Source organism: Mustela putorius, unplaced genomic scaffold, assembly GCF_011764305.1.
Source record: "Mustela putorius furo isolate JIRA1106 unplaced genomic scaffold, ASM1176430v1.1 tig00000813_pilon_pilon_pilon, whole genome shotgun sequence".
Classification (NCBI taxonomy): domain Eukaryota; kingdom Metazoa; phylum Chordata; class Mammalia; order Carnivora; family Mustelidae; genus Mustela; species Mustela putorius.
The window spans coordinates 5,374,073-5,383,968 of NW_025421485.1; the positions used below are offsets into that span (position 1 = coordinate 5,374,073).

At 49.8% G+C, this 9,896-nt stretch overlaps 1 long non-coding RNA gene across 1 annotated transcript; it reads right to left on the bottom strand.

Moving 5' to 3' along the window:
- Positions 1 to 285: 285 nt before the first annotated feature.
- On the bottom strand, positions 286 to 4,979 carry LOC123393314. The gene is made up of 2 exons (XR_006608067.1): positions 4,820 to 4,979; positions 286 to 2,065 (listed from the first exon to the last, which is right to left on the bottom strand). It is a non-coding gene; the product is annotated as an uncharacterized LOC123393314 (long non-coding RNA).
- Positions 4,980 to 9,896: the final 4,917 nt, after the last annotated feature.

Sequence of the window (9,896 nt, forward strand, 5' to 3'; positions counted from 1 at the left end):
GTTCAAGATGACCCCAGGGTTTTTGGCCTGAGTAACTGGAGCAGTAAAGAATTTAGGAAGATGTTGTAGTGTTAAGAAGAGGTCAACCGCTATTTCCTCTGTTTCCCCACAGCCTCTTGGCCCTTTCCCTGGGTGACACCCATGGCCTGGGTGACACGCCTGTGTCACAGGGGGAGGGGCAAAGAAATAAGGCACTCTGGCAAAGTGAGTTTAGGAGGTCCCAAGATATGAAAGGCAGTAACTCCTTTTATTCTCATGAGAAAAAACATACGATTTTTAAACATTTTATTTTGAAATCATCTTTGGAAGAGTTGCCAAGATAGTACAGTGTGTTTCCCTCGAGCCCCAGCTTCCCTGGGGGCTGACACGTGCTATCACCATAGAAGGATTACAGAGCCGGGGCACTGGCTGAGGTACGTCCCATACCATTCACTTGATTCCAATTTTCTGGGGTTTCCCTACTGTCATTTTTGGGTGCAGAACCCCTCCTGTGTTGTGTTGTCATGTCTCCTGACTCTCCAACCTGAGACCGTTTGTCTGACTCCTTGCTAACTGCCTGCACATCTCTTCTTTCCCGCTGGGCCCCAGGTGTGGGCAACAGTCTTGGGGGGCCATGTGGACCCCCCCACCGGCCACAGGCCCAGGCAGCCAGCACCACAAGAGGAGCAGCCACAGCCGAACTCTCTCCCTGGCCTGGCCCACCACCCTGATCCCGTGCTCGCTCCTCTCCTCGGGGCCACCAATCCCTGGACACCAGGGTCACTTCCGACCCTCACCGCTGGGGGGCGCCTGGCTGGCTCCGTTGGTGGAGCTTGCGACTCTCGATCTTGGAGTTGTGAGTTCGGGCCCCTTGTGGGGTGAAGAGATTATTTAATAAAATCTTAAATAAAACAAAGAAACAGAAGCCGGGTCTGGGAGGCAGCAACACCCCCCCCCCCTTGCGATGCCTGTTCCCCCAACAAAACACGGAAGACAGGATCCAAGTACTGACTTGGCAATTTGCTCCGGAGGCTGAAGAACGCTGCGGCCAGTAAGGAGAGCTTCCCTTCCCCCCCTTGCCCCACCTCGCCCCTTTGGCCACCCCCACCCCGCCCCGAGTTGGGCAGCCTGCAGCCAGAGACGCGGGAGTGACTCACTGAGCGCTGGGTGTTAGAGATAAGACCCGGCTGCGTGGCTGGCACTGTTCAAGCCGGGAAGAGTCTGAAGGCCCAGTTACCATGGCAACCAAAGTTTGCTTTAAGAGTGTCTGGTGCTCACATCTCATCCAGACAGGAGAGACTTAGAGATGCATGTTGTCCAAGTGGCGTAGGCTCCGCCTCCCCGCGTTCGCGCATTCAGATAACCCTCTTCTCAGGCGGCCACTAGAGGTGGGGACATGAGCGCCAGGCTTTGCAAACTGAAGATGGACGGAGATCTTTCCAGGGTGTGGAAGATGCCGTCTCAGTCTGGGAGAGAGGATCCTCAAGGGACAGCAGCACACACTGTGCCAATGCCACCAAAACCATCTGTGCTACTGTCTGCTGGTCTGCTGGCTGGGGTGGCTCACTGGTGATGGAGGGCACAGCCAGGGACCGGGACAGGTGGCCCTAGTGCCAGGACAGGTGTCAGGGGAGCCTGGGCTCAGCAGTGAGACCACCTGAGGCTCTGGCACTGATGGGCTGTGTGACTGTGGGCAAGTGTCTTGGGCTCTCTGAGCTTCAGTGCCTTGTCTGTCAAATAGGGGTCCTCAGGATCTACCCCATAATGCTGCTACAGGTCAAACCATCGGAATGTCACAGAGGGCCAGGGCCCCAGAGCCCTCAACACGTGGTCGCTCTGAAATCCTCACCGCAGGACCTTGGGTGAGTCCCCCCTCCTCGCCGCAGGACCTTGGGTGAGTCCCCCCTTCTTCAGGACTCTGTTGGGGGCGTTTGCTACCCAGGCTCCTTCCAGGGCCGACTCCACACCCCTGGGTGTGCTGTGTCGCGTCCTCACCGTGGCTGCCCAGAAGATAGCATCGGCAGGGGACCGTGCGGGTCACGCTCCAAGTGACAGAATGACATTCACGCTGGGAGCAGGAGATGGCCTGGGGTGGCGAGAAGCCTTTCTTTACTCAAGGATTTCATGTCGTTCCCAGTGCAGGGTTCTATCTAAAAATCAGGATGCTGGTTTCCCCACTAGAGCAGTTAGTTAAGAGCCCGCGAGGACATTTGGAAGAAGACAGCAGCTCTCATTTCTCTGCCCCCAACCCCAAGCCTCCACAGGTCTGGCGCCTTGACCTCTTCTTTTGCAAACTCCCCTTCTGCAACTCTTTTAAAACCCAGCCTGGTGCTGGCCCCGTGATGCTTTCTTGACCGCTCCCAGAGACACTGACTCGTGTTAACCCTCCTTCCTCCGTATTTTGCACCTGTTGTTTTCCCTTTCTCCCTTTATTTTAATTATTGAGCACACCTATTTATTATTAAATAAAAAATTATTTAATTTATTTAATTATTTAACATAGCTATTCATTATTAAATAACAATTATTTAATTATTTAACACAGAAAATCATTTCTCCCTTTATTTTAGTTATTAAACTTCCCCACTGTTCCCCAAATTCCCGGAGGGTAGGGATTATGGTTCATTTGTTTGTTCCCTAGGTTTATCATTATGTGCTTTACAAACGTTTGTAGAGTGAATCAAGTTGAATATCTGTGGGGTGTCTACTTGTTCAAACAGATTGAGTTTCTTTTCTGATGATTTCATTTTGGTCTAAGTTTGCATTTAGTTTAAGGAATCAATAAATAACTGGATATAGTTTCTTAAATGGCTTCAAATAACTTTTAATACATCCCTAGTGTTGACGCGTACAAAACTGGAAATCAGAAAGATTTTTTTCCCTTTGTCTGTGTGTGAATCAGAGAGAATGAGGGCACAGAAATGTTTTCAACATTTTATCTGTAAGGAACAAAACTGGTAGAAGTAGAAAGAGAAGGATGACTGGCAGGTCTAGTTTCTGGCTCCTACAAAAGAAGGACTTTAAAAATTAAGAAGGCAGGTTTGCCTATGAGAACATTTTACTTTGAATTTCACAGCTCAGCAAGCTCACCCGAGGCCCCGGTGAGAATGCTAAGTTAGACATGAAAGCAGAAATAAGTTACTAAAAGTCGCAGGTGGTTAATATTAACTTGCTTTCTTTCATGAATAAGCTGGATCATCCGGATTGACGGGGTGAAACACGGAGGCCTTTCAACTAACCTGGGAATTGGCACCCTTTTCTGGGAAGGACCAGGGGGTAAATATTTTAGGCTTTGCAGGACAAAGGGCTTCTGGGGCAACTACTCAACCCTTCAGAGTGACGGAAGGCCAGCGGGAGAGCGTTCATGAACAAACTCGGGCCTGGCTGTGTCCAAGGAAACTTCTACAAGAACAGGTGGGGGCTGGATTTGGCTGAGTGGCTGTAGGATGCCGACCCCTGAGCTAAACAGCTCATCTTCAGGTCTACCTGTCCCTGTTCTTAAATACAGCAAGCACATATAAAAGGAAGCCCTGCTGACCAAGTTCTAAGGTTATTATGGGGGGGGGTAGGGGGAGTTGCAATTTGAACACAGAATCAAATGAATGGAAAAATTAAACCTTTCAAGTCTGAACGGTGGTTTCTGATCCAGAAGGATGGCTGGCCTCTGGCCTGGGGCAAAGCCCACCTCCTGCTCTAACTGACCCCTCCCTTACCCATACCCCGCCCCCCACTGTCTTTGAGGTCTGAGGTTTGTGGTGCCCAGAAGGGAGCCTGCTGGCTGTGTTGATCTATTACACAGAGTACAGATGTACGCAGACCAAACCCCACACTGGCCCCAGATGGAAGGGTTAACTTTTATTTATTTTTTATGTTTTAATTTTATTTCTCCACTTGTCAGAGAGAGAGAGAGGAAGAGAGCAAGCATGGGGGCAGGGCAGAGGGAGAAGCAGGCTTCCCGCTGAGCAAGGAGCCCCATGCGAGACTCCATCCTAGGACCCTGAGATCACTACCTGAGCCAAAGGCAGATGCTTAACTGACTGAGCCACCCAAGCGTCCCTGGAAGTACTAATTTTTAATCAATGTAGGAAAATAAATTTGCTTTTTTTGAATACTCAGAGATTTTATGTGACTTACTGTATTAGCCAGGGTTCTCCGGAGAAACAGAAGCGATAGGGTCTGGAGAGTGGGGGACATATAAGAAGAGGCTTACTACAGGAACTTACTATAGGCTTACTACAGGGTTACTACAGGACCAGGCTCATGGGGCTGTGGAGGCTGAGCAGTCCCACAGTCTCCATCTGCAAGCTGGGAGCCCCGGGAAGCTGGTGGCAGAATTCAGTCTGAGCCCGAAGGCCCAAGATTGAGGAGGACGAATGCCCAAGGACCCGAGAACGTGGGTGTCCCAGCTCCAGCCCAAGGGTGAGAATTCACTCTTCCTCCTTCCTGACCAAATCCGGTCCTCAGCCTCCTCTGGGAGGACATCTCCTGACTTGGTCCGCTGATTCAAATGCTAATGTCTTCTGGAAACACTCTCCCAGACACTCCCAGAAATAATATGCTACCAGCTCGCTGGCCTCCCTTCGCTCAGTGAAGTCGACACATTAAATTAACCATAACAGGGGCGCCTGGGTGGCTCAGTGGGTTAAGCCACTGCCTTCGGCTCAGGTCATGATCTCAGTGTCCTGGGATCGAGTCCCACATCGGGCTCTCTGCTCGGCAGGGAGCCTGCTTCCCTCTCTCTCTCTCTCTCTCTCTGCCTACTTGTGATCTCTGTCTGTCAAATAAATAAAATCTTAAAAAAAAAAAAATTAACCATAACAACTATTAGAGTAACTCTTACCAAAAGAAAATTACAGTCAAAGATCAAAAAATCCTGGACACCTGGGTGCCTCAGTTGGTGAAACAGCTCCCTTCGGTCTGGGTCATGATCCCAGGGTCCTGGGATCAAGTCCTGCTTTGGGCTCCTCGCTCAGCAGGGAGCCTGCTTCTCTTGGCCTCTGCCTGCCACTCTGCCTCCTTGTGCTCTCTCTCTGACAAATAAGATCTTTAAAAAAAAAAAAAAAAAAGGTTAAAAAGAAACCCTGGTCTCTGAGAATATATTTAGGACAAACCCTATTCTTAAACTTATATTTAACAACCCCAATGAGATAGAATAGGGTGGTCTTTGGAAACTGTCTACTTGACTCCACTACTCCCCTGAGCCCCCACATGGTTCACGGAATTACATGTGGTTTCTTCACCATGCAGGGCAGTGGGGCTCTTTTACACCACAACAACCCGGGCGTAGGGCTGGCTTACAGCAGCAAATACTTACGGCTGCATGCCCATCACAAGTTGGCCAGGGGGTCTGTTCAGTGACCCAGGACCCTGGGTGACAGATACCACCACGAACGTTGCCAGTCACTGTGGTGGAAAGAGAATTCGAGATCTCCCAGCAGGCTTGATGGTTGTAGTCCGAAAGGGACACACTCAATTTTGCTCAGGAATCACTGGCCAGAGTATGTCCCAGGACCACCCAATCCCAAAGTGGAAAGTGCATACCTACCATTTTCCCAGGAGGAAATGTTTGCCATCAAACACAACATTCTTGATGTACCATATCCCTCCAGGCTCACTTCCCATCAGTGGCAGGAGTCGTTTGTAAGACCGTGATTAGGAACTTGTGCTTTGATCCTGTGTGTGCATGTGTGTGTGCAGGGATTTGGAGAAATTCGCTGGCCAGAGAGGGTAAAAAGGTTAGTCACTCGGCTAACTTAGACTTCAAGGTTAATAGTGTCAGAGGAATTGGTGGGACCCTAGTGAGTATCAGAAAGCAATACTTCCTGTCCCCTTCAAGGGTCCTTCTAGCTGGACTAAGATTCAAATGGAAACGAGATACATTAGCAAGAGAAAATCAGATTTAAGAGCGTACATACAAAAAAAAAAAAAAAAAAGGCATACATACAGGGAATCCACACAGACATAGACATGGAAATTCCAAAGACAGCCCAAATCAGGTATTTCCGCCATTCTGAACCAAGGGGAAGGGGCTGGGGGTCTTGGACTTCAAAGGGAAGGGATGTAATTCACAGGAAGATGAAAAAGAGCACATGTTTGGTCAACAAAGGCTTGCCCTGCCCTATAGACGGGTCACTCTGATAAAACTGAACTGTGGCAGTAACCCTTACTCTGGAAAGATCTCTGATTTAGATTCTCCAATGTAATTAAGGGAGGGGCAAAAGCTTCTCTTGAGACTCTGGATTGCGTTTTGTGCTAAAGAATCTGCATGTTCCAGGGGCTTGTCCTGGGGCAGCCTGTCCTCACACCATGCTAGCTCATTCTGCACTTTCCTGGGGGGGAGGAGGGGAGGCGGAGGTGGGGAGGGCTCAGCCCTGATGCAGAGGAGACAGCTGAGTGGACAGAGCTCGGCTGAATGGCAGCCCCTGCTTGCTCCTTGGTCAGGCACTTTGGATCAGAAAATAATCTGTACAGTCCTCACCCCACCTACACAGCAGCCCTGGCTAGCGGGGTAGTAGCTCCTTTTCCGGAGCTCGTTTGCCTGTTCTGCTAGGTCTCTCAACAGTTGGTACAGCGAACATAAGGAAAAGACCACAAGGACCAGGCGGGCTTGGGTTCGAGTCCCGCCTTTGTTGCTTCAAGGCTTCGAGACCTTGGGTGAGTCCTCGGCTCCTCTGAACTTCAGCTTTGCCATCTGTGACATGGACAGAGGTAACATCTAGCCTAGGAGGTTGCTGAGGGGCTTGTTTAAGGAGCCCAGGTCTGTAGAGGGACCTGGAAGTGCTTCCTAACCTCCCTGGTGGTGGTTGATTTCATCCCACAGGGCAGGTGGTCCTTCCGGCCAGGACGATGTGCACAAACAGTTCACAGGCATCCGTCCCTACGAGCAGGCTGAGTCTTGGGTGCCACTTAACAAGTTACAACACTATGAATGACAGGGCCAGCAAACATAATGTTTAACCTGGACTTTAACTGGAGACATCTCTGTTCCTTTAGGTGATCGGTTCACTGGGGGATTCTCAGGTCTCCCAGGAGGAGGAGGGATGTAAGCATCTCCCCAGCTCTCCGGGCCCATGCGCTGGTTCTGTGCAGAAGTGACCAGAACAGGGCGGTTTCCACACAGCAGGGTTGTCATTCACAGTGGGGCTATTTGAGCTTAAAGTTGGACATTTCATGTTGGACGCACGCTGTTTAGCCTGCGGTAGTGCTAAGGTTCACTTCCATAATCCAAACGTATTAAGGCCAAGTTCGCACCAGCTTCACTGCCTCCTCCCCTCACTGCTGCCCTCTCCCCCTCTCCCCTTCCCCTCCTGCTGCAAGACTTCCTCGGAATGAAAAAGAGCTCTCACCCAGCCTAGAGCCTATGTATGCTTTGAGCGGCTTCCAAATCTCCAACTCCAAACTGTGTTTGTGGAAAGGGGAGTCAGCCCCCGGCTGTCTGCGCAGCGGACCTGCGAGGAGAAGGGCGGCCGGCAAGGACAGATGCCACCGTACTGGACGGTCATGATGCTTCTGCTGTCCCCAGCCCCCGGGGAGGGGACGGTCCCGCCACCTGGGCCAGCACTGTAGCCTGTGGGCCAGGTGTGGGCACCTGAACATAAAGTAGCCTAACTCCAGAGTGGGCGGCGTCCTGCCCACTAGTAAACACCCCACCCCAACCAGAGCTCCCCACTCCCAGTAAAATGGCATCAGGAAAAGACTCCACAGCCCCAGAGCTCCGCACCGGCAGCCCAGTCCTTTCTCCTGACACGTGACCTGGGTGGCGGGGAGGCTGATGCATTGTCCATATGCAGACCTTCCATCCTGCTTCTCGCTCCGACCTTCGTCCGTACCTGCTGCCGAGTCCCCAAGCCTCCCGGGCAGAAGACTGCCTCTTGCTTCCCCTTCAGCCCCTGACATCATACCACAGGCTGTAATTCCTCTTCCTGGTTCACCTGGAAACCTTCCACGATCAGCTTTGCATGTTCCAGAAATGTGCCGAAATCTCTCATCTGTAATATTCTCTCCCCTTTACCACTCCTTCCTTGTCTCTTTTTTCTTTTTTAATATCTTGATTTCAGTGGAGGGGGAGGGTCTCAAGTAACAAGAGAAGTAAATTGTGCCAAACCTGCCATTTTGGACGAGAAGCCCAGAGAGCCCCCTTCAGCAACGTGAGCTGATCACCTAATGGAAAGCCTGCATCATTAACCTTGCTTTCTGAGTGAATACTGCAGGAGAGTTTTAAATCCATTAATTATCCTTAATGAGTAGTGTCTACTCTTTCTTATCTCTCTCTCCACCTCTCTCGGTGGGGCTGTCATGAAACCACATGCAAAAGCATGGGACGCTTTGCGGGGAGACCATAGCAGTTACAGATTACTGCTGTCCGACTGTATCAGCAATCATTGAGAGCACCGTGGCTCTCTCTCAAGTTCCTGATTAAACATTAAAAAATAGAAAGATGACTTGCCCGTTTCAAGTGCTCTCATTTTTCCTCTGAATATAAATGTGATTTTCTGTATATTCATAATAATAAGTAGGACCTACACAGTCTGTCCCTCCTACCTGACCGCTAGTGGTGTGTTAGGAATGGTGGGCGATCAGAGAGGTCCGGAGCAGGGAGAGTAGATCTGGAGAGTCCCTGAAGTAGGGCCCTGCAGTGGGGCTTTAAGAGGGAGGTGGTCCTTGGGCTCTGGTAAGAAGAGGACTTGCCTCAGCTCCAGATGCCAGGCTAGTCCTATAGCCAAGGAAAACATCGCTCGGGACCCATCTCCTGCTGAAAGTATCAACATCGACAGTTCTCTCCCCAAGTTTCATTTGCTCACTGCAAGGAAATTATTTTCCAGAAGTGCAGCAGACAGGTCTCAGGCTGGGTCTCATCTTCCATCTCCCTCACCAGCCACCACCACAGTCACTGCATAAGGAAGTCCTTTAGCTGGAGAGGTGTGGCTGCCAAGATGTCCCCATTTTCCATGTCCCGATATTTGTGGGATTTCGCTAACCCCATGGGACAGAGAGATTCTTGTTTATTTCTTGAGATGATCTTAGGACACATTAGTCATGTGGGAAAACTTTAGGTTGTCTGTTCATTATGGGAAACTTGTAATAAAATCAATCTGGGTTTTTAGCCTGTTCAGTGGAAGCCAGGTCTCCAAATGCAGCTGACTTTAAATGGGTTCTCGAGTGGAAAGCCTGTAGGCTTTGGCATTACTGTCACTGAAGCCAAGCGAGCTAGACAAGTCTGGGGAAACCAGATTGGGATCTAGAGTGGTCAGAAACATTAACTGCCCTGAGAGTGAACACAGGGAACTCCGCATATATTTAAACTGAGTCACATGACTAGACTCTACTTGGGCAGAAGAAAAACATATTTTCCTTTAAATGATTAAACTTAGTTGAACTTAGTTCAAGAAAAATGCCTTTTCCTTCTGAATGTTTTCCTCCTGAGGCTTAAAGAGTTTTAAGATAAAATTTGTTTTGCTAAAGAGAAAACGTATATTAATAGCTTTCAAATCAGACACATCTGTAGATGACTTCAAATGATGTGTCTGGCCCATCTCCTACATCTGGATGGTTAAGACTGCAGGTCAAAAAGAGAGAGAGAAAGAGAGGAAAAAGGAAGTTGGAAAGATTTCCTTGGGGGCACCTGGGTGGCTCAGTGGCTTAAGGCCTCTGCCTTCTTCTTGGGTAGTGATCCGTGGGTCCTGGGATCCAGCTCCTCATCCGGCTCTCTGCTCAGTGGGGAGCCTTCTTCTCCCTCTCTCTCTGCCTGCCTCTCTGCCTACTTGTGATCTTTGTCTGTCAAATAAATAAAATCTTGCAAAAAAAAAAAAAAGAGGCTTCCTTGTCAGTCGATGGAAATGGACTTGAATCCCATGTTTATTCCATTTTCGCCACATAAAGTTTTTAATCTCGACTCCTGGAGCCATAAAACAGTAACA